The sequence below is a fragment of the Ranitomeya variabilis genome, chromosome 3 (assembly GCF_051348905.1).
Source record: "Ranitomeya variabilis isolate aRanVar5 chromosome 3, aRanVar5.hap1, whole genome shotgun sequence".
Lineage (NCBI taxonomy): Eukaryota > Metazoa > Chordata > Amphibia > Anura > Dendrobatidae > Ranitomeya > Ranitomeya variabilis.
The window spans coordinates 670,527,587-670,554,262 of NC_135234.1; the positions used below are offsets into that span (position 1 = coordinate 670,527,587).

At 46.6% G+C, this 26,676-nt stretch overlaps 1 protein-coding gene across 5 annotated transcripts in view; it reads left to right on the forward strand.

Annotated features, from left to right (window-relative positions):
- Window positions 1-26,676, forward strand: part of ZNF385A (zinc finger protein 385A) — a 240,422-nt gene that overhangs the window by 149,219 nt on the left and 64,527 nt on the right. Inside the window, exon 1 of one of the 5 annotated variants that reach the window (XM_077297926.1) lies at window positions 10,056-10,265. The exons of 3 other annotated variants lie outside the window; for them this stretch is intronic. The gene's annotated coding sequence lies outside the window, so the exon portion shown is untranslated. Of the gene's footprint in view, window positions 1-10,055; window positions 10,266-10,960; window positions 11,096-26,676 lie in introns of those variants that run through there. One more of the 5 variants, XM_077297927.1, reaches the window with a different exon arrangement.

The following is a 26,676-nucleotide window of genomic DNA, read 5'->3' on the forward strand; positions in this document are numbered from 1 at the left end:
TGCAGACAACTGCCCTGTCTGCTTCCAAGAACACACTGACACACCTCCTCCACTACTACAGGGCTTTTAAATCAGTCACTGCTTCACTATACTAATTACAGCCACACCTGTGTCAGTAGAATGCCCTCATGGCCTCACTACGCTTCCATGCACATTCTGCAGAGCACATACAGCGCCCCCTAGCTGTACCAGGGGTCACTGCCTCACATATCCTCCCCCCTGTTCATTCCTGTGGGGTTGAACATTTGTTACCCCGTAAGGGCGAAAGACAGGGCATCGGTATGCCCCCCTGACATCCCCGCTCACTACATTAAGAAACCAAAGTAGGGACCGGAACCATCGATCAACGCACGCATCCCTCCCCTTTGCGTTTCTCCTCCATATTTCATTACGGGACCAACCACCCCGATCTCCATTGCAGAAGCCAAACCTTCTTTTCTGATTAACCGCAGATTTGGGCCAGTTTTGGGTGGTCTTTACTTTGTTTACTTTAGGTTCACTAACCCCACGGGTCATCCTGTCACCTAAGTATCTGCTTTCGGGCCCCTGGTACTGCTTCCTCTGTACCGTTACCCGTGCCTCAGTGACTATATCACGCTGAAATGCCACGGACCGCGCTGGCAACTCTGAGCATATATCTGTACTACGCCGCACCCGAACCGGAGCCTCCCGATACTGCTGTCTAGCGAGTGCTCTATCTAATTTACCCTGACCCCCGGCCCCATCCTTGACCGGTGCCAGAGGGTTCCTCGTGCGCACGTCCCCAGTCACCTCTGCGATCATACACTCTCGGCTCTTCTCATACCTGCGTCTTTTATATCTGCGTCTCTGAAAGGGACCCTGGATCTGAGCTGTCCCAACCTTACCAGGGAACACCTCCAGCTCAGGGTTCAGTGGGGTCCCCACAAGCTCTACTGCCACAACCTCTAGAGGGAGCCTATCGGGTTTACACTCCAATCCTAAATTGGCGACCCCTGTGGCATACATCTTAGGATCTTCGGGTTCTACGCCCGAAACAACATCTTTAGCTTCTCCTGCCGCTACCTCTAGGGGGAGCCTATCGGGATTACACTCTGTCCCTAGGTTGGCGACCCCTATGGCAGGTATTTCAATATCTTTGGGTTCTGCACCCGGTATAACTTTTTCCATGAGAGGGTTTACCCTGGTCTCCCACAGGGACCAAAACAGGGGAAAATCTCTTCCCAACACAGTCTCATAGGGAAGGGTCTTTGCCACTCCCACCACATGTCTAGTGTCTCCGCATGGTGTAGAAACATTGACCTCCGCGGTCGGGTACTCCCGGATTTCCCCATGGATACCCATCACCTCCACTTTCTGTCCATTGGTGTTGTCCCCAGCAACAAGGGAACGATGGACCAGAGTCACTTTACTCCCCGTGTCCAGGAGAGCCTCTATTCGGCACCCATTCACAAGTACCTGGCACAATTCTGGTTCACCGCCAGCTGTGCCCGTAGTGGTGATACAGACAGGCTGGGCACACATATACTCCTGACCAGTGTTCCCACAGTCCATGGGCTTAGATGTTACCGAACAGTTACTAGCCCCATGCCCGGGCTCTGGTGCAACGTCCTGAGTGGACTTATACTGCTCAATCAATTCTATCAGCAGTTCCAGGTGGCCTAGGTACCTCAGCCCGACCCAAAGCTGCATGGCGGCCGGCAGAGCCCTCACCATCCGATCAGCCACGATTCTCTCCATCATCTCATATGGAGAACAGAACTCAGGATGGAGCCACTCCTCCACCAATTGCAACAAGTCACTTGCTTGAGACCTGGCAGAACGAGTCTCTACATAGGACCACTGGTACACCCAATGATCACCCCTTACCTTTGGGGTCTCTTCAGGACTCTGCTGTTCACCCCTCACATTAGAGGTCTCCACTTTATATCGTTGAAGCTCTGCTAGCTCCCTCTGCAGCGTCTCCTGCTGCCGCTGCTGCTGCTGCAAAATCTCTTGCTGGGAATGTTGAAACTGCAGCGTCTCTTGTTGAAGCCTTTGCTGACTGAGCACAACCTGCTCCAAAAGTTCCTCCATTTTTCCAGCAGACTCACACAACAATCTGCAGCACTCTCTGGGGGTATGCCTTAGTTCACTTTTCCCGCATTCTCCACCATATGTGATGCAGCGGTATGACCATACACAGTGAAACGGCAGTGACCCAAACAAGTTCAAACAAAACGTTCTTTTATTGTGTTACTTCACACAGTCAATATAGTATACGGCTTCTTCATACAGTCCATTAATAATGCATGGCTATATGACGCAGTCAATACACAGGCCGAACTTCCCTTTGTCCAGTTTCCCTGGGTGACCGCACGCCGGTAACAAGTCTCTGTACTCACTCAGCGCACTGCACTCTTTATCCTCTGGAGTGCAGCCGGGTACACATAAGACAGCCCAAGATGCAGGGTGTCAGTCTCTCTGGTTCCATTGGCCTCTGTGCTGCTCCACACAGAGAGAGCTCTGCAGACAACTGCCCTGTCTGCTTCCAAGAACACACTGACACACCTCCTCCACTACTACAGGGCTTTTAAATCAGTCACTGCTTCACTATACTAATTACAGCCACACCTGTGTCTGTAGTACGCCCTCATGGCTTCACTACGCTTCCATGCACATTCTGCAGAGCACATACAGCGCCCCCTAGCTGTACCAGGGGTCACTGCCTCACAATTGCTTATGATCACCTATTACTCTCCTGCTAAGCCATATAATTTCTAGTCATACCTGTTATGCCACCTGCCATTCCTTAAAGGGAATCTGTTACCCCTCAAACTAAAATGAAACCATGTAAACACAAATGTAGGGGGCTTAGCCCTTTAAACATCACACTTGTGACACACATTTTACTTATTTTGTTTTATGTAAAAACAGTTTTATTACATATTTAAATGAGAGGGCTTCAGTGCACCTTGGCTTGGCCAAGTGCTTGGTGCACCATTCCACTGTCTCAATGACTATCCTCCACTCCCCCAATTATGATTGATAGCCTACCTGTATTGATTACTCAGCCCTGCATGTAGTGACTCAGGAACCGAGAGCTCACACTAGAGGGGTCCGGCTACTGTACACTATGCCACCCTTCACCATGACCCCGGGAGTATGTATTGTGCGACAGTCCTGTTCATACTGTCATTGAAAGTGGCGAAGGCTCAAATGATGTCAGTGTGTGTGTGTGTGTCCTCTGATCCCCTAGCCAGTCTGCAGCGGATGCTGCACCCAGGACACAGAGGACCATACAGCAGAAGGCATCCACTGCTTACTGGAGAAGGAGATGAGCGTGCAATCTGAAACTGTGTGCACTCTGCTCCTGCAAGGTCAGGACAAGCTCTCATCTCCCTCTGCACTGCTGTGTGCGATCCTGCCGCTGCAGACAGGACAGGGGAATCAGTTTGCGTACTCGCACTCTGACATTATGTGAGTTTTTTGCTTCTGCGTTGACGGTATGTGCTGGGTTGTCATACCAGTCTCATTGGTCCTACTTTCAGGATTATGACATGGGATGGCAAAATGTACAGTAACCGGACCCATGTAGTCTTCATTCTGGTACTGTAACAGGTCAGAGTTACATGGATTTGGTGTTGGAATCAGTGATACAGTTATTTCTCCAGTGTCCCAGGAGCCATTTTTCAACATGAAGATGCCAGGGTGCATGTTGCTGGTGCTATCGTAAGCAGTCTGCGTGGCAGAAACGTGCTACCTTGCCCTGCAGCAACTCCAAACTGGTCTCCCATCAATCACATTTGGGCCCTCATCTATTGGCAATTACAAAGAGAGCTGCCAGCAGTGGATCTTGATGACTTGTGTGCCCAAGTGCATTCAACGTGGTAGATCATTCCCCAAACAACCATTAATTACATGTCAAAGCATGTACGTACAAGCACAGGTGCTTGGAGGGCTCTAAAATTTCTTGGTGTGCTGACTTTGGTCTTGTTAAAACACAATGGACCTACACCAGCAGATGACATGGCTCCCCAAACCATCATTGATTGTAGAAACTTCAAACTAGACCTCAAGCAGCTTGGATTGTCTGTCTCTCCACTCTTCCTCCAGACACTGGGATCTTTAAATTAAATGCAAAATTTACTTTCATTTGAAATAACACCTTGGACCACTGACAACAGTCCAGTTCTTTTTATCCTTGGCCCAGGTAAGACACTTCTGGTGTTGTCTATTGGTCATGAGTGGCTTGACACAAGGAATGTGACACTCCGTAGCCCATGTCCTGGATACCTCTGTGTGTGGTGGCTCTTGAAGCAATGACTCCAGCAGCAGTCCACTCCTTGTGAATCTCCCCAAAATTTAGTATGGCCTTTTCTTAACAATTCTTTGAAGGCTGCGGTTATCCCGCTTGCTTGTGCACCTTTTTCTACCACACTTTCTCCTTCCACTCGACTTTCCATTAATATGCTTGGATACAGCACTCTGAACAGCCATTTTCTTTAGCAATGACCTTTTGTGGCTTACCCTCCTTGTGGAGTGTGTCAATGACTGCCTTCTGGACATCTGTCAAGTCAGCAGTTGTAACAATATATAGGTACTAAGGAATCTGATAGCGTGGGATAAAACCAGTCTGAGAGCAAAGCTGCAGTAATAGATGTATTTAAACAAAACAGAAATGCAAACAAAACTAACACAGATATTCCTGCAATTGTAACGATGTGCTCAGCACAATATGGTAAACAGGAAAGCAAACAGAACTAACACAGATATTCCTGCAATTGTAACGAGATGCTCAGCACAATATAGTAAATCACAGCACAGTGGATTGCGGGACGCGACCGCTAATATGAACCAGTCCAGCAAGGATACGACGAGGGGGCAAACAAGACACTTGACAAGAAAGTCCAGTAGGTTATTAGTGGAAATGCACACAGTACTTAAACTAGGGAATCCAGCAGAAGTGAAGTAGAAATGCACACAGTACTTAACGAGGAAATCCAGCAAAACTTGATCCCACGTGCGCACAGCACTTGTTTGTGGAAGTTCAATAATATGCAGGTGGTGCATTGAGCATGAAGTCCTGGTGAAAGAGGATGAAGGGAAAAAGAGGGAGAGCGCTATCTAAGCGTAGTAGATGAGTACAAAACTCTCTTGGTGAGAAAAGCAACACTAGAATCTTGCTCACCTGGTGTGGTTGTGCAAAGAGGCACAACACTGGGAAAAGCTTAGCAAACAAGGGAAATCCTTCCACAGGTATGCTGCCAGTCGCAGCAGTTCCAGAGGTGAGATGCAGCTCAAAGGGGTGAGGAAGACTGCAAGTAGTGAGCAGCTGAAGCAGGGAGTTCCCCAGAACACAGGCAGAAGCTCAGGAGCCAGCAGCACAAAATACTCAAGCACAGAACACCACATGACTCGGACTTATGGAGCGGCCCCCAAACGCAGGACAGCGGGGTACTCGGTACCGGGTCTCTCGGTTCTGAGGATGTCACGGTGGCCTGACCCAGTCCATGGTCCTGCTAAGGGGCGCCCAATAAATAATAATAATAATAATAATAATAATCTTTATTTATATAGCGCCAACATATTCCGCAGCGCTTTACAGTTTAACAGTTTCAAACAACAATCATAGGTAACAATGTTAACAATACAGCAATAAAGCAAAATAAGACGACCCTGCTCGTGAGAGCTTACAATCTACAATGAGGTGGGGGAGATACAAAGTACAGGTGTGTATTTACAATGATGTATTTACAATGATGGTCCAGCCATCTTCAGGGGGTGGGGGGTAGATGAGATAGTGAATGGGCTGCACACACACACACACACACACACACACACACACACACACACACACACACACAAACATAAAATGACTGATTAGGGAACGTGATAGGCCCGCTCTGAACAAATGAGTTTTGAGTGAGCGCCTAAAGCTATGCAAGTTGTGGATGGTCCTAATATCTTGGGGTAGAGCATTCCAGAGGATTGGCGAAGCACGGGAGAAGTCTTGGAGTCGGGAGTGGGAGGTACGGATTAGTGCAGAGGTTAGTCGAAAGTCATTTGCAGAGCGCAGCGGTCGGCTAGGCCAATAGACAGAAATGAGGGAGGAGATGTAAGGGGGTGCCGCACTGTGGAGAGCTTTGTGGGTGAGAACAAGTACTTTGAATTGTATCCTGTAATGAATGGGCAGCCAGTGTAATGACTGGCGAAGAGCGGACACGTCCGAGTAACGATTAGCCAGATGGACGACCCTGGCTGCTGCATTAAGGATAGACTGGAGAGGGGAAAGTCGCGTGAGGGGGAGGCCAATTAAAAGAGAGTTGCAGTAGTCCAGGCGGGAGTGGATTAGGGCGACAGTGAGAGTTTTTGTTGTCTCCATGGTGAGAAAAGGGCGGATTCTAGAGATGTTCTTTAGGTGTAAGCGGCACGAGCGGGCAAGAGATTGTATGTGGGAGGTGAAGGAGAGATCGGAGTCAAACATGACACCCAGACAGCGTGCCTGCTGCCTAGGTGTTATTATGGTGCCACCCACGGAGAGGGAAATGTCAGATTTAGGGAGGTTAGTAGAAGGCGGGAGCAGAAGAAGTTCAGTTTTGGAGAGGTTGAGCTTCAGATAGAGAGCGGACATGATGTTAGAGACTGCAGACAGACAGTCAGTGGCGTTCTGTAGTACAGCGGGGGTAAGGTCAGGGGCTGACGTGTATAGTTGTGTGTCATCAGCGTAAAGATGGTACTGAAAGCCAAATCTGCTGATGGTCTGTCCAATTGGGGCCATGTAGAGGGAGAAGAGAAGGGGGCCAAGGACTGAGCCCTGAGGTACCCCGACAGTGAGAGGAAGAGGAGATGAAGTGGAGCCGGAGAACAGAACACTGAAGGAGCGGTCAGAAAGATAGATAGAGAACCAGGAGAGAGCAGTGTCCTTAATGCCTAGTGACTGGAGCCTAGAGAGTAGGAGAGGGTGGTCAACAGTGTCGAAAGCTGCAGAAAGATCGAGGAGAATGAGCAGAGAGTGGTCACCGTTACATTTTGCTGTCAGAAGGTCATTGGTCACCTTGATGAGTGCAGTTTCTGTTGAATGTAGGGGGCGGAACCTGGACTGTGAAGGGTCTAGGAGGGAATGAGTGGAGAGGTAACGGGTAAGGCGGGAGTAGACTAGGCGCTCCAGGAGTTTTGAGATGAAGGGTAGATTGGAGACCGGTCTGTAGTTGTTTGCGCATGATGGGTCAAGGGTGGGTTTTTTTAGTAATGGAGTAATGATAGAGTGTTTGAAGGAGGAGGGGAAAATGCCAGAGGAGAGGGAGAGATTAAAGATTGTAGTTAGGTGAGTTGTGACGACTGGAGAGAGAGACTGGAGGAGGTGTGAGGGAATGGGGTCGGTGGTGCATGTAGTCGGACGAGAAGAGGAGAGGAGCTTGGAGACTTCTTCTTCTGTGATGGGATCGAATGTGGAGAGTGAGCCAGGGGAGATGCAGGGAGGAATGGGAGTCATTGCACTTGGTGTCTGGGAGCGGATTTCCTGACGGAAAAGATGTAGGTGGTAGTGTAGGTTGCAGTAAATAACGAGGACACAGGGTTGCAGTCTCTTTACTGAAGGCTTCAGGATCCTCAATCCAGAGCACTGCTAACAGGGCTGGCTGAGACCGGCCGGTCCGAAGGCACATCCATAGTTCCCTTTGCAGGTAGAAATCAGTAGCCTACCTACTAGCGCCTGGGTGTTGTAGTACTTCCCTGCTGAGCACCACGGGATAGTCCTCACAACTGTCGTGTGTGTTTCTGTTCTTTCTCTCCGTCCCCCAGATGATATAGATAGGACGCACCCGTATGATGGAGTAGGCCTGGAGTTATTCTGGGACCCTAGAGACGCCCCTCTCCCACAGTTGCCTCCGTTGTCTTCATTAGGTGATTAAGGTGAGACAGGCAACCTAAAATTAACTGCCCTGCCGTTGGTTTGAAGTAATGCGTAGAGCCCAATACTTCCTCGGCGTTCCGGCCACCGGCTACGCTCCTCAGTAGGATGTTGCCGATCTCGGGGCACGACTCCTACTGGTTCTATCGCCTTTGTGCTGTGATCTCGTTTCTCACTTCTCCACAATATACTTCGCTTCGTGTCCTTTCTTAAGATGCCGCCGCAATGAAGTGCAGGAGCTGCTCCGTAATGATCTGTCCTTTCGCTAGGCCTCTGTCAGGATCCCACCCCTGACAGGGACCCCCCTGAATCTTCCCAAGCAACCTCTTCTCTCACTAGATGTTACCTGGGCAAAACCCAGTCAGCTTCTCTCTAACTTCCTATCCAGCCCCCAGTTTTACCAGATTGTGAGGAGTGGCCTAATACATAGAACCCTTTGCTCCCCCTGGAGGCTGGAGTGTGAAGTGTAATGTGTGACTGTGATACCTGGTCAGGTGAACTCCTTTAGTGCAATCAGACGTACCATCACTCCCCTTAGTGGCGGAGCGACAGTACTGCAACGACCAGGACTCTGGGGCGCTGCACTTAATTAATCAGGACAGACAGGAAGTTCCATGACAGGGTGAGATCCAAGACTCCATCTTGGATCAGGGCGAACAGGAACAAGGGAAGTCCGGAATCCTTACAGCAGTCTTCCCCATGATTGTGGAGCCTACTGAAACAGACTAAGGGACCTTATTAAACAGTTAAGAAGCCTTTGCATGTCTTTTTTGTTAATTATTCTAATTTACTGAGATAATGACTTTTGGGTTTTCATTGGCTGTAAGCCATAATCATCAACATTGACAGAAATAAACACTTGAAATAGATCTCTCTGTTTGTAATGACTCTAATATATGAGCTTCACTTTTTGTAATGAAGAACTGAAATAAATTATCTTTTTGATGATATTCTAATTTTGCGATAAGCACCTCTATTTCTGCGCGCTGATGCCCATACTTGACACTAAAAAAATTGAGATGTTTCGAAAATGTTTCCATTTTTTCATTATTTACTTATCATTAACATGTCTATCCATCCTGTGATTTCCATAACGTCACGACTTTTTCTTCTTGGTGCGGCAATTTCAATGTTAAGGAGTGTATAAGCAGAGATAATATTTAGTGGAGCTTCTCTGGATAAGAACTGTATGATATCACCTCTCTCCATTCTCACATGTCCCACTATATCCTCCTGAGCATATTATTTGCATAAATAGCATTTTACCCAGAGAAGCATTGCGGCTTTAAGTCTCCTCATCTCGGCATGCTTAGCATGTCGATCTCTGCAAGGAGAAACGATACTTCTTGGATAACAGACAGGGAAAAATGGTTGAAATACTTTGGGGAATTAAATAGAAACCAGTACCTACCATTGTCCTGCAGATGTCACTATTGATGTCTTTACAGGGTTATAGAAAAAAATGGCCCTTCTGAATTCTAAAATAATATTTACCAAGGTTTAGTGCCCGTCTGCTGCACTGTGCCCAGTATCCAGGACCCCCCAAAGTGCCACGTCTAATGAACTATAAGAAGAATACGAAACATATATTGAGATCAGAAAGAAACTGCAGAGACATCTGGAGGATAAATATAAATATGTTAAAAATCTAATTCTGCCCTATTATAATGATTATTGCCTTATGTCTTTGTACTTATACTGTGTTCTCGCAGTCTGTAGCAACATGCGTGGTCTAATAATGGAGGTGGAACCCTTATTAACCGCTACATGTATAATACACTTGAGCCAGGCTAATATAATTCCTTCAAGTGTGGTTTATATTTTTCATTATTTATTTGCTTACGTCGCACTTAACCTTTAGTGTATCTGACCTTGAGAGCCATACGACCTTGGTCACAGCCTTAATATCTGAATGGTCAGTTTGGCCCGGTTTACCGTAATTCCTTGTAAGGTTTTGCACAATTCCATTAATCCTTTTTTCATTTAATCTCCACCGGCTGATTATAATTAGGCGTTCTTGTTATCGTACACATTGGACTAATAATCATGTGGCCTTTTCATGGTTAATGAATAGTGGAATACCGATACACACAGGACTTATTCATGCCTCAGTCACCATAAGAAGCTAAGTTCTTAACCACTCCTTACTATCTTATTGGCTGTGGATCTGAGCTCTCCCCACCCTCCTGCCGGATTCTAGAAGGGGACCTCCTTGATCGTAACCCTGTCCTGTCCTGTCACCTGCTGAATACCTCTAGATCTAGTAGACCTTCATGACATAGGTGATCCAGCATTGTATTATGTGTCCTTTAGCATCTGTTCTCTGGATTTTAGTGCACTGTATCCGTACTTCCACCATGGTTAACCCTTCAGCTCAGCTCTGGTCACTACTGCGGTAGGTACACAAGCCATCTTGAGACTTTTTGTAATGATGCACGGTTTCTGGGAGGTGATCTAGAATGAGGATGGTGGGATCAAGGATTTTAGGGGATAGTAAAGTTATGCTCTGTCTTAAAGAGGGTGTGAGATGTAGTTTGCTTGGTGGGGAATGAATAGGAGAGAATGGCTTCTTGGAGTGGAGAGTGAATGGCTTCTTGGGGTGAGAATGGCTTCTTGGGGTGAGAATGGCTTCTTGGGGTGCGAATGGCTTCTTGAAGAGTGAATAGATTCTTGGAGAGTGAATGGCTTCTTGGGGCTTCTAGTGTTGTTGTGCCAAGTGCCCGCTGTACTGTAGTTACTTTCCAAGATTATTCCAAATTGTGATAAGAACAGATGGCTTCTTTTGCCTCACTGTGGTCCAAACAGCTAGACCTGAGACAAGATGAATTAAGAAGACTTGTGCCCTTCTATAAACTTCCTAAGTGGACAGCTTATCTCCTGGCAATGAGGGGGTTGATTTCTGCCATTTCTTTTAGCTGTCTGTGATGTATCGGTGATATTTTTAGTGCACATTCAAAGCCTGAGATGATATTTAGGATGTTTCAGAAGAAAAGGGAGTTAAGAAATGTGCGTCAGTGGCATGTCAGATGTGCCATACAGCAGTGGAGGTGTTAATGAGGTTGTGGTCTGAATTTGATTATGAGGTTGGAGGGGGCACACGGAGTGCACAGATCCCTGGCAGTGAAGGGGTGGATTCTGCTCTTGGGATACACTTTGCTTGTGACAGAACAGGCGGCTGCTCTCTGCTTGCACAGGGTGTGGGATGCAGGAATCCATTCATGAAGGGTAAGGAGGAGATATTGTACCCTAAACTACCATTCTGCTTAATGGCACTATGTGTGCACCCTGTCCCTTCCCTCTATCCCTCCATCTGTTCCCTACGCCTCTTTCTCTTCTCACCTTCTGCTGCCTTCTTTCTGTCTCTGCCTCCACTTTTTCTTCCATATCGTCTGTCCCTATTTTGAATTCTAGATTTTAATTTCTGGTTCTCCTCTATGAATGCCTCTCTATGTACCACAAAGCTGGTAACTTTATCCCGGGCTGCACAGTCCACTTGTCATATCCTCCTGTCCATGTTCATATCATCCACAGCATCCATATCCCATTGGCGCATACCCTCATAATAAATGAATATGTATTTGTATGTATATTATATGCTATAATGTTCCCTCAGAAGCATCATTGCATGACCTGTATATAGGGCTGCGGGTAAGCTCAGCACTGCAGTCAGCTCTGTATGGGAATAATATAGCACAGCAGCTCATCAAGAGAATGCCAAGAGTGTGCAAAGCAGTCATCAAAGCAAAAGGTGGCTACTTTGAAGAACCTAGAATATAAGACTTGATTTCAGTTGTTTCACACTTTTTTGTTAAGTATATAATTCCACATGTGTTAATTCATAGTTTTGATGCCTTCAGTGTAAATGTACAATTTTCATAGTAATGAAAATACAGAAAAATCTTTAAATGAGAAGGTGTGTCCAAACTTTTGATCTGTACTGTATGTACCGCATCTCGTGGCAGAAAATATTCGCAAAGTATTTAAATATCTGTAAAGCACTTTACTGTTATGTCCTGCTTTTTTTTAAATGGACCCATAGACCAAGCACTGATGACACAGTGATCCAAAATACTGATGACACCAGTACTATATTTTTACCTATGTGCTTGCACATGGATGTGTGAATGAGTGCTCATAGGGGGTGTCATTAATCTTGCTGATTGTGTACAAGGAGTTTGTACCAAAAATTACGTTCTGCATTTGACTACACCCTTAAAGAGACATTTTTCTCATTGACTTCTCTGTCTATAGGACAGGAAAAGCATATTTGAAATAAAAAGCCACAAAAGGATCTAAAACACATAAAGGTCATAGCATTTTTATGTCTTTTTATTTATTATACAGATTTGGAGTCAGATTCTTTGCCAAAATGCATGTAAAACCAAAACCACCCAGAAAACGTCCTCCATTTCAATGGGAAATTGGCATTGTAAAATTTCAACATTTTGTGCTGTAAATGTGAAAAACCATTCAATAAGGCCCCTTTCACACATCAGTTTTTTGCCATCAGTCGCAATCTGTCAAATTTTGAAATAAACGGATCCGGCGACTGATGCCGCCAGATCCGTTTTTTCTCATAGACTTGTATTAACGACGGATTGCGATGGATGGCCTCACGTTTCATCCGTCGTTCACCGGATCCGTCAAAAATTGTTTGTCCAGCGGCCGGAGACAACGGACAAAGTAATGTTTTTTGTGTACGTCGAAAAAACGGACAGCGACGGTTCTGTCGCCATCTGTCGTTTGCTAGAATGGAAGCCTATGTCGCCGGATCCGTCAAATGATGGAATCCGGTGATGGATTCTGTTTCTTTTAACTGAGCATGCTACGATCCAATTAGCCAGATCCGCTAGTCGGATCCATCCAAAAGACGGATCCGTCGCATCAGTTTTTCACAATCCGCGACGGATCCGTCGATCTGTCAAGCCAACGGATTGTGACCGATGGCAAAAACTGATGTGTGAAAGGGGCCTAAGGCTGCTTTCACACTAGCGTCGGTACGGGGCCGTCGTGCTGCGTCGGCCCGACGTACCGACGCATACTGTGCAAAAAATGCCTGACGTGGGCAGCGGAAGCAGTCTAAGGGTACATTTCCACTGCCGAGAGACAAATCGGTCCGTAATCTGGACCGAAAAAAGGGATGTAGCGTATGCGATTCTCATGCGAGTGTAATGCGAGTGCAATGCGATTTTTAATCGCACCATCCGTTTTACATCCGTATGACATCCGTATGCAATCCGTTTTATTTCTCTGCAACTATTTTTCTACAGTCATTTACAGGACCATGGACAGTGTTCTAGGCCACAGAATGGTGATGTATCCGTAAAAAATGGACGGAATACGGATGGTCCGTATTCCGTCCGTTTTTTTTCTCGCACCCATTGACTTGCATTGGCGAGTCTCGTCCGAGACTCGCAGCAAATCGCAGCAGGCTGCGATTTTTTTCTCAGTCCGATTTCGGCCGAGAAAAAAATCGCAAATGAAAAGACACCTATTGAATAACATTGGTCCGAGTGCAATCCGATTTTTTATCGGATTGCACTCGTCCGTTTTCCTCGCCAGTGGAAATGTAGCCTAAGGACGCTTCCGCTGCCCCATTGCAAGGTCCGGGGAGGAGGGGGGCGGAGTTTCAGGAGCGCATGCGCGGTCGAAAATGGCAGTCTCGATGCACAAAAAAAGTTACATGTAACTTTTTTTTGTGGCGGCGGTTGCGACGTGTGGCACTGCGTCGCAATGCGTCGCTAATAAAAGTCTATGGAGAAAAAACGCATCCTGCGGGCAACTTTGCAGGATGCGTTTTTATCCACGACGCATTGCGACGTGCAGTGCACAACGCTAGTGTGAAAGTAGCCTAAGTGACATGTTCCTCATTCCAGGGCTGCACGGCGACTTTGGCCACGGCGCTTGTTGAGCGATCAAGGTTTGCTCGATTCCGCTGCTACATCACAGCGCAATATAAGTGAATGGGTTTCGCTTTGTGACCCTGACGTTACTGCGACAAGCAAGTCGCAAAAAATCCGACGAGGTTGGACCGAGTGAACCTTAGTCATGTGACAGATGTTGTAGATAAGGTCACTATGTAGCCCTAACCTTATTGAAGTGGTTACCATGAGGATTCAGTCTGGAAGCTGATGGTAGACACAAGCAGATTACCCAATTGTATGGGGTAACTCCGCATGTTGACACATACAGTTGACTGCGAATCCATGAGAGAAATTTGAGGATTGGCCTCGGATTTCTACTGTCAGTTACACTGCAAAAACATGCCAGATTATTTCCTGTTTTGAAAAACTCTGTGTGAACTTATCCCAGTAATTATAAGGATCACTGATTTAGAAAACGACCTTTTCCATATTGAAAGCTCAGTCATCTGTATTCACAGACTCTTGCTCTACATTAGAGCTCAGTCTTATTTCCTCTGACAGGCCGCAATCACACTGTCAGTATTTGGTCAGTATTTTACCTCAGTATTTGTAAAACAAAACCAGGAGTGGGGCAATCAGAGGAAAAGTATAATAGAAACATATGCACCACTTCTGTATTCTTCACCCACTCTTTTAGCTTACAAATACTGAGGTAAAATACTGACCAAATACTGATAGTGTGAACATGGCCAAAGGCTCACACTCTGATATCACAGGAAACTGATGAGAGGGGTAACCTTGCAATTATTCCTCATACCCCGCCAACATTTTCATAATTCATAGAAAAATGTGTGACTGATTTATTAAGTTTTTTACAGCTTTTTTCTACAAGGAAAGTCTAAGGCTACCTTCACAAATCAGTTTTTTGCAGTCAGGCACAATCTTCTCTCTCTCTCCCGGATCTCTCTCTCTCTCTCTCTCTCTCAAACCCTCCCCCCTAAGGCCGGCGTCACACTCGGCGTAAGACAATACGGTCCGTATTTTACGGCCGTAATACGGCCGAAATACGGTGAAATGTTCCCAAAATAGTGATCCGTAGTCAGGGTGTGTCAGCGTATTTTGCGCATGGCATCCTCCGTATGTAATCCGTATGGCATCCGTACTGCGAGATTTTCGCGCAGGCTTGCAAAACCGACATCTAATGGATTTATGTGCTCAAATGTTCATTAAAACATATATACAGTATATATATATATATGTCATTGAGACACATATATATATATTCTGTATTTAGATTTCATTCAGCGCGATATCTGTGAACAGCCGGTAATTCAATTGCCGGCTTTTCATTTCTCCTGCACAAACCCGACAGGATATGAGACATGATTACATACAGTAAACCATCTCATATCCCCCTTTTTTTTTGCATATTCCACACTACTAATGTTAGTAGTGTGTATGTGCAAAATTTCAGCGCTGTAGCTGCTGAAATAAAGGGTTAAATGGCGGAAAAAATTGGCGTGGGCTCCCGCGCAATTTTCTCCGCCAGAATTGCCAGTGACTGAGGGCAGATATTAATAGCCAGGAGAGGGTCCATGGTTATTGGCCCCCCCTGGCTACAAACATCTGCCCCCAGCCACCCCAGAAAAGGCACATCTGGAAGATGTAATGAGCGTACATCAGAATTGACAATCAGCGCATGCTCAGTAGAGCAAGGACTAGCCTATGCACTGGGATTCTCAAATGAAGCATCCTCAAACAGGAAGTAGTAAATAAAAAACAGTTTGATAAAGTAGTGAAGAAACAGTAGGGAATTTTTAATCAATGCATATTAGAAAAGAGATTAGATTATGATATAAGTTCTGAACCACCCCTTTAACAGTAAAATGGTTTGGAATTATAGTTCAGCCCCATTGATATGATTGGGTCTGTGCTGTAGTACCAAAAACAACCTTGGATCAGGGTGGTGCTGTCTCTGGAGAAAAAAGTGCACATTATCAATCAATTTCACATGCTGTTGTGCAAATGGAATAGACAACAGATGGAAATTATTGGCAATTTTTAAGACATACTCAATAAAGGAGTGGTTCTGCAGGTGGGGACCACAGACCACATCTCAGTACCAATGCTTTCTGGCTGATGTTTTGGTCACTTTTGAATGTTGGTTGTTCTTTAACACTCGTGGTAGCATGAGATGGACTCTACAACCCACACAAGTGGCTCAGGTAGTGCAGCTCATCCAGGATGGCACATCAATGCGAGCTGTGGCAAGCAGGTTTGCTGTGTCTGTCAGCGTAGTGTCCAGAGGCTGGAAGCGCTACCAGGAGACTGGCCAGTATGCCAGGAGACATGGAGGGGGTCATAGGAGGGCAACAACCCAGCAGCAGGACCGCTACCTCAGCCTTTGTGCAAGGAGGAACAAGAGGAACACTGCCAGAGCCCTGCAAAATGACCTCCAGCAGGCCACAAATGTGTATGTGTCTGAACAAATGGTTAGAAACTGACTCCATGAGGATGGTCTTAGTGCCTGATGTCCATAGATGGGGTTGTGCTCACAGCCCAACACCATGCAGGATACTTGGCATTTGCCACAGAACACCAGGATTGGCAAATTTGCCATTGACGCCCTGTGCTCTTCACAGATAAAAGCAGGTTCACACTGAGCACATGTGACAGATGTGACAGAGTCTGGAGATGCCGTGCAAGGCAATCTGCTGCCTGCAACATCCTTCAACATGACCGGTTTGGCAGTGGGTCAGTAGTGGTGTAGGGTGGCATTTTTTTGGAGGGCCGCACAGCCCTTCATGTGCTCGCCAGAGGTAGCCTGACTGCCATTAGGTACTGTGATGAGATCCTAAGACCCCTTGTGAGACCATTTGCTGGTGCAGATGGCCCTGGTTTGGGTTCCTCCTAATTCAGGACACTGCCAGACCTCATGTGGCTGGAGTGTGTCAGCAGTTCCTGCAAGATGAAGGCATTGAAGATATGGACTGGCCTGCCCATTCCCCAGACCTGAATCCGATTGAACACATCTGGGACATCATGTCTCGCACCATCCACCAACGTCACGTTGCACCACAGACTTCCAGGAGTTGGCGGATGCTTTAGTCCAGGTCTGGGTGGAGATCCCTCAGGAGACCATCCGCCGCCTCATTAGGAGCATGCCCAAGTGTTGTAGGGAGGTCATACAAGCACGTGGAGGCCACACACACTACTGAGCATCTGTAACACCCCAGGAAGCCAGTTGTTACAGTGGTGTTGCCTTCCTTTCGGGGAAGTTGATGCCATGCCTGGAAGTGAGGAGGATCCCTTTAACAGGTGGTACATACATGCAACATGTTCTGATTCCAGGCCAGAAGGGGGAGCTCTGAACCCACTTTCAGGGGAGCTTCCCCATATGTATATTCTGGCTGAGAGGAGGAGTTAGGGAGTTGGTCTAGAGAGACCAGAGGGGAAGGAAGTCTGTAGCAAACAGTTGGAGAATAGAGTGAGCAGAGGAGCTGGGGCTGTGCAGCCAAGTGGTACTGCAGCTCCAGGCCATAGAGGAGAAGCAGACAGTGTTGCATCTGTAGAACATGCCAGAGGGAAAAAGCACAGGAGAATTAAGGAGCTGGAAGGGAGCTGCGACTGAGCACCTTCCATGCTGGAGCGCAGGACCGGGCACCGGGAGCCCGAGGCAGTGTGGAACTGTATGTCCCATAGCAGAACCAGAGGGCAGAAGACTTCAGGTCGTCTGTCTGCATCCACACACAAAGGTACAGCAACATACAGAGCCCAGAGTCATCTGAGAGACACATGTAAAAAGGCTCGCGTTACCTACCATGTGGGTACTGTCTTAGGACAGGGAAAGAGAGGACCTTGTGTGGAGCCTTACGCAGCAAGGGACTCGCCTTACAGCACAAGAAGGAAGGCTTACATCCTCACCTGGAAAGGGGGATCCATAATCACTTCCAGGCCGACCGGACCTCACCAACACCTGTTACCGGTACCCTGGACTGTGGCCGTGAATCACCAGTAAACAGGTAAAGAGACTGCAACCTTGTGTCCTCCGATTATTTCTGGCACCACACCATCCTTGCGAAATACACCGGGAGCCCTGGGGACCCAGCTTCACCTGTGGGAAGCCATACCATCCTTGTTGCAGTGCCATCACTCCCCAGAGGACCCCTTTAAGCAGTGTCGGTCACCCCTGACGGAATACCACAGGTGTCGTCACGAACATTCTTATTTCTACTAACCCCTTTAAAGACCTTCCATTTAATTTGGATGCCCAGGGCCACAGATTGTGCCGCTGCCACCGTGACTACCCCCTTAACGATGACCGTACTCGGCCCGAATCCCCCGAGGGTCCTGGCGGGGGCTCCCCATCATTTCCTTGTCTTGAGGCATTTCCAGTGAAGTTGGATCAGCCTGTAACTTTATTTTCCACTTTGATTTTAAGCATCATTCCAACTCCAGACCTCCGTGGGATATTAGTTGTGATTTACGTTGATCATTTTTAGGTTTTGTTGTTCTCAACTTATTCCACTATGTAATGAATAAAGATTTACAACTGGAATATTTCATTCAGTGATATCTAGAATGTGGGATTTTAGTGTTCCCTTTATTTTTTTTGAGCAATGTATATACAGCTCTGAAAAAAGTTAAGAGACCACGGCAAAATATTCAATTTGTCTGATTTTTCTCTTTATAGGTATATTTTTGAGCAAAATGTAAATTGTTCATTTAAGCAATAAAATGTTTTATTTTTTTCTGACACAGAAAAATGGTCAAAATTTAAAAAAAACAGTGCTTTCAGACCTCCAATAATGCAAAGAAAACAAGTTAATAATCATTTAGAAACAACAGTACTAATGTTTTAACTCATGAAGAGTTCAGAAATCAATATTTTGTGGAATAACCATGATTTTTAATCACAGCTTTCATGCGTCTTGGCATGCTTTCCATCCTGTCTTTCACACTGCTTCTGGTTCTAAAATGTAAGCAATTCTTCTTTGTTTGATGGCTTGTGACTATCCATCATCTTCTTGATTACATTCCAGAAGTTTTCAATGGGGTTTAGGTCTGGAGATTGGGCTGCCCATGACAGGGTTTTGATGTGGTGGTCTCTTACTTTTTGCCAGAGCTGTATGTATATACAGGTGCATATCATAAAATAAGAATATCATCAAAAATTTAATTCATTTCAGTTCTTCAATAGAAAAAGTGAAATTCGTATATTACATAGAGTAATTACAAACAGAGTGATGTATTTCAAGTGTTTATTTCTGTTAATGTCGATGATTATTGCTTACAGCCAATGAGAACCCAAAAGTCCTCATCTCAGTAAATTAGAATTCTTTATAACACCAGCTTGAAAAAGTAATTTTAAAATCCAAAATGTTGGCCTACTGAAATGTATATTCAGTAAATGCACTCAATACTTGGTCGTGGCTCCTTTTGCATCAATTAATAATAATAATAATCTTTATTTATATAGCGCCAACATATTCCGCAGCGCTTTACAGTTTAACAGTTTCAAACACAACAGTCTTAGGTAACAATTAGTGTTGAGCGATACCGTCCGATACTTGAAAGTATCGGTATCGGAAAGTATCGGCCGATACCGGCAAAGTATCGGATCCAATCCGATACCGATACCCGATACCAATACAAGTCAATGGGACTCAAGTATCGGACGGTATTCCTGATGGTTCCCAGGGTCTGAAGGAGAGGAAACTCTCCTTCAGGCCCTGGGATCCATATAAATGTGTAAAAGAAAGAATTAAAATAAAAAATATCGCTATACTCACCTCTCCGACGCAGCCTGGACCTCAGCGAGGGAACCGGCAGCGTTGTTTGTTTAAAATTCGCGCTTTTACTTGGTTACGTGAAGTCCCGGCTTGTGATTGGTCAGGGCGGCCATGTTGCCGGGACGCGGACCAATCACAGCAAGCCGTGACGAAATTACGTCACGGCTTGCTGTGATTGGTCCACGTCCCGGCAACATGGCCGCCATTAACCAATCACAAGCCGTGACGTCACGGGAGGCTGGACACGCGCGCTTTTTAAAAAGCGCGCGTGTCCAGCCTCCAGTGACGTCCCGGCTTATGATTGGTCACGGCGCCATGTTGCCGGGACGCGGACCAATCACAGCAAGCTGTGACGAAATTACGTCACGGCTTGCTGTGATTGGTCCGCGTCCCGGCAACATGGCCGCCATTAACCAATCACAAGCCGTGACGTCACGGGAGGCTGGACACGCGCGCTTTTTAAAATGGGCGCGTGTCCAGCCTCCCGTGACGTCCCGGCTTGTGATTGGTTGCGCCGCGATCAACCAATCACAAGCCGGGAGGCTGGACACGCGCGCATTTTAAAATTTTAAAATGGGCGCGTGTCCAGCCTCCCGTGACGTCCCGGCTTGTGATTGGTTGCGCCGCGGTCAACCAATCACAAGCCGGGAGGCTGGACACGCGCGCATTTTAAAATTTTAAAATGCGCGCGTGTCCAGCCTCCCGGCTTGTGATTGGTTGATCGCGGCGCAACCAATCACAAGCCGGGACATCACGGGAGGCTGGACACGCGCCCATTTTAAAATGCGCGCGTGTCCAGCCTCCCGTGACGTCACGGCTTGTGATTGGTTGCGTCTCCCATGTGACTGCGACGCAACCAATCACAAAGCCGGGACGTAATTTTAAAATCCTTAAGGACCTGAAATTACGTCACGGCTTGCTGTGATTGGTTGCGTCGCCCATGTGACTGCGACGCAACCAATCACAACGCCGGAACGTAATTTTAAAATCCTGAAGGACCTGAAATTACGTCACGGCTTGCTGTGATTGGTTGCGTCCCGGTCACATGGGCGGCACGCAACCAATCACAAGCCGGGACTCACGTAAAGGAAAGAAAAGCGCAAATTTTAAACAAAGAACGCTGCCGCTTCCCTCGGTAAGGTGCAGGCTGCGTCGGAGAGGTGAGTATAGCAATATTTTTTATTTTAATTCTCTCTTTTACACATTTTTACATTAATGTTGTTTCGATACCGATACCCGATATCACAAAAATATCGGATCTCGGTATCGGAATTCCGATACAGCAAGTATCGGCCGATACCCGGTACTTGCAGTATCGGAATGCTCAACACTAGTAACAATGTTAACAATACAATAATAAAGCAAAATAAGCCGCCCCTGTTCATGAAAGCTTACAATCTACAATGAGGTGGGGAGATACAAAGTACAGGTGTGTATTTACAATGATGTATTTACAGTGATGGTCCAGCCATCTTCAGGGGGTGGGAGATAGATGGAGATAGTGAATGGGCTACACACACACACACACAAACATAAAATGACTTTGATTAGTTTGATTAGTTAATGTGGTAGGCCGCTCTGAACAAATGTGCTTTGAGCGAGCGCCTAAAACTATGCAAATTGTGGATGGTCCTAATATCTTGGGGTAGAACATTCCAGAGGATTGGCGCAGCATGGGAGAAGTCTTGGAGTTGGGAGTGGGAGGTACGGATTAGTGCAGAGGTTAGTCGAAAGCCGTTTGCAGTGCGCAGTGGTCGGCTAGGCCGATAGACCGAAATGAGGGAGGAGATTGTTGTGGATTCTGTTTGTGGGCTCCCTCTGGTGGTTACTGCTGGTACTGGGTGACTTTGGTGGGTTGCGGCCTTTGGTTTCCACCTGTCCATCAGAGGCTGGGTGTTTCCTATTTTACCTGGCCTTTCTGTCATTCCCTTGCCGGCTATCAATGTATTCAGATGTGCTCTGTTTGGTTCCTGCCTACCTGCTCCCAGATCTTTCAGGATAAGCTAAGTGCTGATTTTCAGTTGTTTGGTTTTTTGTCCAGCTTGCTTATTATGTCTCTATGCTAGCTGGTAGCTCTAGTGGACTGAGGTTCTCCCCATGTGCCATGAGTTGGCACATGGGTTCTTGTAATCTCAGGATGGTTTTTTGATTAGGGTTTTTTGCTGACCGCTCAGACCCCTTTTGTATCGTTCTGCTTTCTAGTTTACAGCGGGCCTCAATTTGCTGAACCTATATATATCATCTCTATGTGTGTGCCTTCCTTTCATTTCACCGTCAATACATGTGGGGGGCAACTATACCTTTTGGGGTTCATTCCTCTGGAGGCAAGTGAGGTCTTATTTTCTCTGCAGTACTAGTTAGCTCTTAGGCTGGTGTGTGGCGTCTAGAACCAACGTAGGCACGCTCCCTGGCTATCTCTAGTTGCGTTTGTCAGGCGTAGGGCAGCGGTCAGCCCAGGTTCCATCACCCTAGAGCTCGTCCGATATTTTGTATTACTTTGCTTGTCCCTTGCTATCCCTAGCCATTGGGATTCATGACAGAATAGCCGGCCCACAAAGTGTTAATTGTTTGGGCTGAAGCGGGAGAAAAAGAAGTGTTTAAGGGAAATTTTTTTTTTTTTTTTCTTTCAGAGTTTTGCTGCCTAGCCCTTAATTGCTGTCTAGCTGCTTCTTACCTCCTCTTAACCCTTGAATGGCTCTGATATTAGCTGTTTAACATGGATGTCCAGAGTTTGGCTTCCAGCCTGAGTAATCTCGCGGCAAAAGTTCAAAACATACAGGATTTTGTTGTTCACACTCCCATGTCTGAACCTAGAATTCCTATTCCAGAGTTCTTTTCTGGAGATAGATCTACCTTCCTGAATTTCAGGAACAATTGTAAATTGTTTCTTTCTTTAAAATCTCGCTCCTCTGGAGACCCTGCTCAACAGGTCAAGATTGTAATATCTTTCCTGCGGGGCGACCCTCAGAATTGGGCATTTGCATTGGCACCAGGGGATCCTGCATTGCTCAATGTGGATGCGTTTTTTCTGGCATTGGGATTGCTCTATGAGGAACCCAACCTGGAGATTCAGGCTGAAAAGGCTTTATTAGCCCTCTCTCAGGGGCATGATGAAGCGGAAATATATTGTCAAAAATTTCGGAAATGGTCGGTGCTTACTCAGTGGAATGAGTGCGCCCTGGCTGCTAACTTCAGAAATGGTCTTTCCGAGGCCATTAAGGATATTATGGTGGGGTTCCCTACGCCTACAGGTCTGAATGAGTCGATGGCTATGGCCATTCAGATTGATCGGCGTTTACGGGAGCGCAAACCCGTGCACCAGTTGGCGGTGTCTTCTGAACAGGCACCTGAGACTATGCAATGTGATAGAATTCAGTCCAGAAGTGAACGGCAAAATTATAGGCGGAAAAATGGATTGTGTTTTTATTGTGGTGATTCAGCTCATGTTATATCAGCATGCTCTAAACGCACAAAAAGGGTTGATAAATCTTTTGCCATTGGTACTCTGCAGCCTAAGTTCATTTTGTCTGTGACTCTGATTTTTTCACTGTCTTCCATTTCCGTCGATGCCTATGTGGATTCAGGCGCTGCCCTGAGTCTTATGGATTGGTCATTTGCTAAACGCTGCGGTTTTAGTCTGGAGCCTCTGGAAGTGCCTATCCCTCTGAAGGGAATTGACTCTACACCATTGGCTATGAATAAGCCGCAGTATTGGACACAAGTGACCATGCGCATGACTCCCGTTCATCAGGAGGTGATTCGCTTCCTTGTACTGTATAATTTACATGATGTACTAGTGCTTGGTCTGCCATGGTTACAAACTCATAATCCTGTCCTGGACTGGAAAACAATGTCTGTGTTAAGCTGGGGATGTCAGGGGGTTCATGATTATGCACCTCCGATTTCAATCGCTTCATCTACTCCTTCTGAGATCCCTGCGTTTTTGTCTGACTATAGGGATGTTTTTGAGGAGCCTAAGCTCAATTCGCTCCCTCCTCATAGAGATTGTGACTGTGCTATAGAATTGATTCCTGGCAGTAAGTTCCCTAAGGGTCGTTTATTTAATCTGTCACTGCCAGAGCATACTGCTATGCGGAATTATATTAAGGAGTCCTTGGAAAAGGGACATATTCGTCCATCTTCGTCCCCTCTGGGAGCAGGTTTTTTTTTCGTGGCAAAAAAAGATGGTTCCCTGAGGCCTTGTATAGATTATCGCCTTCTGAATAAGATTACAGTCAAATATCAGTATCCACTGCCATTATTGACTGATTTGTTTGCTCGCATTAAGGGGGCTAGGTGGTTCACTAAGATAGATCTTCGCGGTGCGTATAATCTGGTGCGGATAAAACAGGGTGACGAGTGGAAAACCGCATTTAATACGCCTGAGGGCCATTTTGAGTATTTGGTAATGCCTTTTGGACTCTCCAATGCTCCGTCAGTCTTTCAGTCCTTTATGCACAATATTTTCCGTGAATATCTGGATAAGTTTATGATTGTGTATTTGGATGATATTTTGGTGTTTTCTGATGACTGGGAGTCTCATGTTTTACAGGTCAGGAAGGTGTTTCAGGTTCTGCGGGCCAATTCTCTGTTTGTGAAGGGCTCAAAGTGTCTCTTCGGAGTCCAGAAGATTTCTTTTTTGGGGTACATTTTTTCTCCTTCTACTATTGAGATGGATCCCGTCAAGGTTCAGGCGATTTGTGACTGGACACAACCTACATCTGTTAAGAGCCTTCAGAAGTTCTTGGGGTTTGCTAATTTTTATCGTCGGTTCATTGCTAATTTTTCCAGTATTGTTAAACCTTTGACTGATTTGACTAAAAAGGGTGCTGATGTTGCTGATTGGTCTCCTGCGGCCGTGGAGGCCTTTCAGGAACTTAAGCGCCGGTTTTCTTCTGCTCCTGTGTTGTGTCAACCAGATGTTTCACTTCCTTTTCAGGTTGAGGTTGATGCTTCCGAGATTGGAGCGGGGGCGGTTTTGTCACAGAGAAGTTCTAATGGCTCGGTGATGAAGCCATGTGCATTCTTCTCTAGAAAATTCTCGCCCGCCGAGCGCAATTATGATGTGGGTAATCGGGAGCTTTTGGCCATGAAGTGGGCATTTGAGGAGTGGCGTCATTGGCTTGAGGGTGCTAAACATCGTGTGGTGGTCTTGACTGATCACAAGAATCTCATTTACCTTGAGTCTGCCAGGCGTTTGAATCCTAGACAGGCTCGTTGGTCGTTGTTTTTTTCTCGTTTCAATTTCGTGGTTTCATACCTGCCAGGTTCAAAGAATGTGAAGGCAGATGCTCTTTCCAGGAGTTTTGTGCCTGACTCTCCTGGAGACTCTGGGCCTACTGGTATCCTTAGGGATGGGGTAATATTGTCCGCCGTATCCCCAGACTTGCGACGTGCATTGCAGGAGTTTCAGGTGGATAAACCGGATCGTTGTCCACCAGAAAGACTGTTTGTTCCGGATGATTGGACCAGTAGAGTCATCTCCGAGGTCCATTCTTCTGTGTTGGCTGGTCATCCTGGAATATTTGGTACTAGAGACTTGGTGGCCAGGTCTTTTTGGTGGCCTTCCTTGTCTAGGGATGTGCGTACCTTTGTGCAGTCTTGTGAAGTGTGTGCTCGAGCTAAGCCTTGCTGTTCTCGGGCCAGTGGGTAGTTGTTATCCTTGCCCATCCCGAAGAGGCCTTGGACGCACATTTCCATGGATTTTATTTCTGATCTCCCGGTTTCACAGAAAATGTCCGTTATCTGGGTGGTGTGTGACCGCTTTTCTAAGATGGTTCATTTGGTGCCCTTGCCTAAGTTGCCTTCCTCCTCTGAGTTGGTCCCTTTATTTTTTCAGAACGTGGTTCGTTTGCATGGGATTCCGGAGAATATCGTTTCTGACAGGGGATCCCAGTTTGTGTCTAGATTTTGGCGGACGTTTTGTGCCAAGATGGGCATTGATTTGTCTTTCTCGTCTGCATTCCATCCTCAGACGAATGGCCAGACGGAGCGAACTAATCAGACCTTGGAAACTTATTTGAGGTGTTTTGTTTCTGCTGATCAAGATGACTGGGTTGCTTTTTTGCCACTGGCCGAATTTGCTCTTAATAATCGGGCTAGTTCTGCCACGTTGGTCTCTCCTTTTTTTTGTAATTCGGGGTTTCATCCTCGTTTTTCCTCTGGTCAGGTGGAGTCTTCGGATTGTCCTGGAGTGGACGTGGTGGTGGACAGGCTACATCAGATTTGGAATCAGGTGGTGGACAATTTGAAGTTATCTCAGGAGAAGACTCAGCAGTTTGCTAATCGCCGTCGCCGCGTGGGTCCCCGACTTCTTGTTGGGGATTTGGTGTGGTTGTCTTCTCGTTTTGTCCCTATGAAGGTCTCTTCTCCTAAGTTCAAGCCTCGGTTCATCGGTCCTTATAGGATCTCGGAGATTCTTAACCCTGTATCTTTTCGTTTGGATCTCCCAGCATCGTTTGCTATTCATAATGTGTTCCATCGGTCGTTGTTGCGGAGGTATGAGGTGCCCGTTGTTCCTTCGGTTGAGCCTCCTGCTCCGGTGCTGGTGGAGGGAGAATTGGAGTATGTTGTTGAGAAGATCTTGGATTCTCGTGTTTCCAGACGCAAACTCCAGTATTTGGTTAAGTGGAAGGGTTATGGTCAGGAGGATAATTCCTGGGTGGTCGCCTCCGATGTTCATGCGACTGATTTGGTCCGCGCCTTCCATAGAGCTCACCCTGATCGCCCTGGGGGTTCTCGTGAGGGTTCGGTGACCCCTCCTCAAGGGGGGGTACTGTTGTGGTTTCTGTTTGTGGGCTCCCTCTGGTGGTTACTGCTGGTACTGGGTGACTTTGGTGGGTTGCGGCCTTTGGTTTCCACCTGTCCATCAGAGGCTGGGTGTTTCCTATTTTACCTGGCCTTTCTGTCATTCCCTTGCCGGCTATCAATGTATTCAGATGTGCTCTGTTTGGTTCCTGCCTACCTGCTCCCAGATCTTTCAGGATAAGCTAAGTGCTGATTTTCAGTTGTTTGGTTTTTTGTCCAGCTTGCTTATTATGTCTCTATGCTAGCTGGTAGCTCTAGTGGACTGAGGTTCTCCCCATGTGCCATGAGTTGGCACATGGGTTCTTGTAATCTCAGGATGGTTTTTTGATTAGGGTTTTTTGCT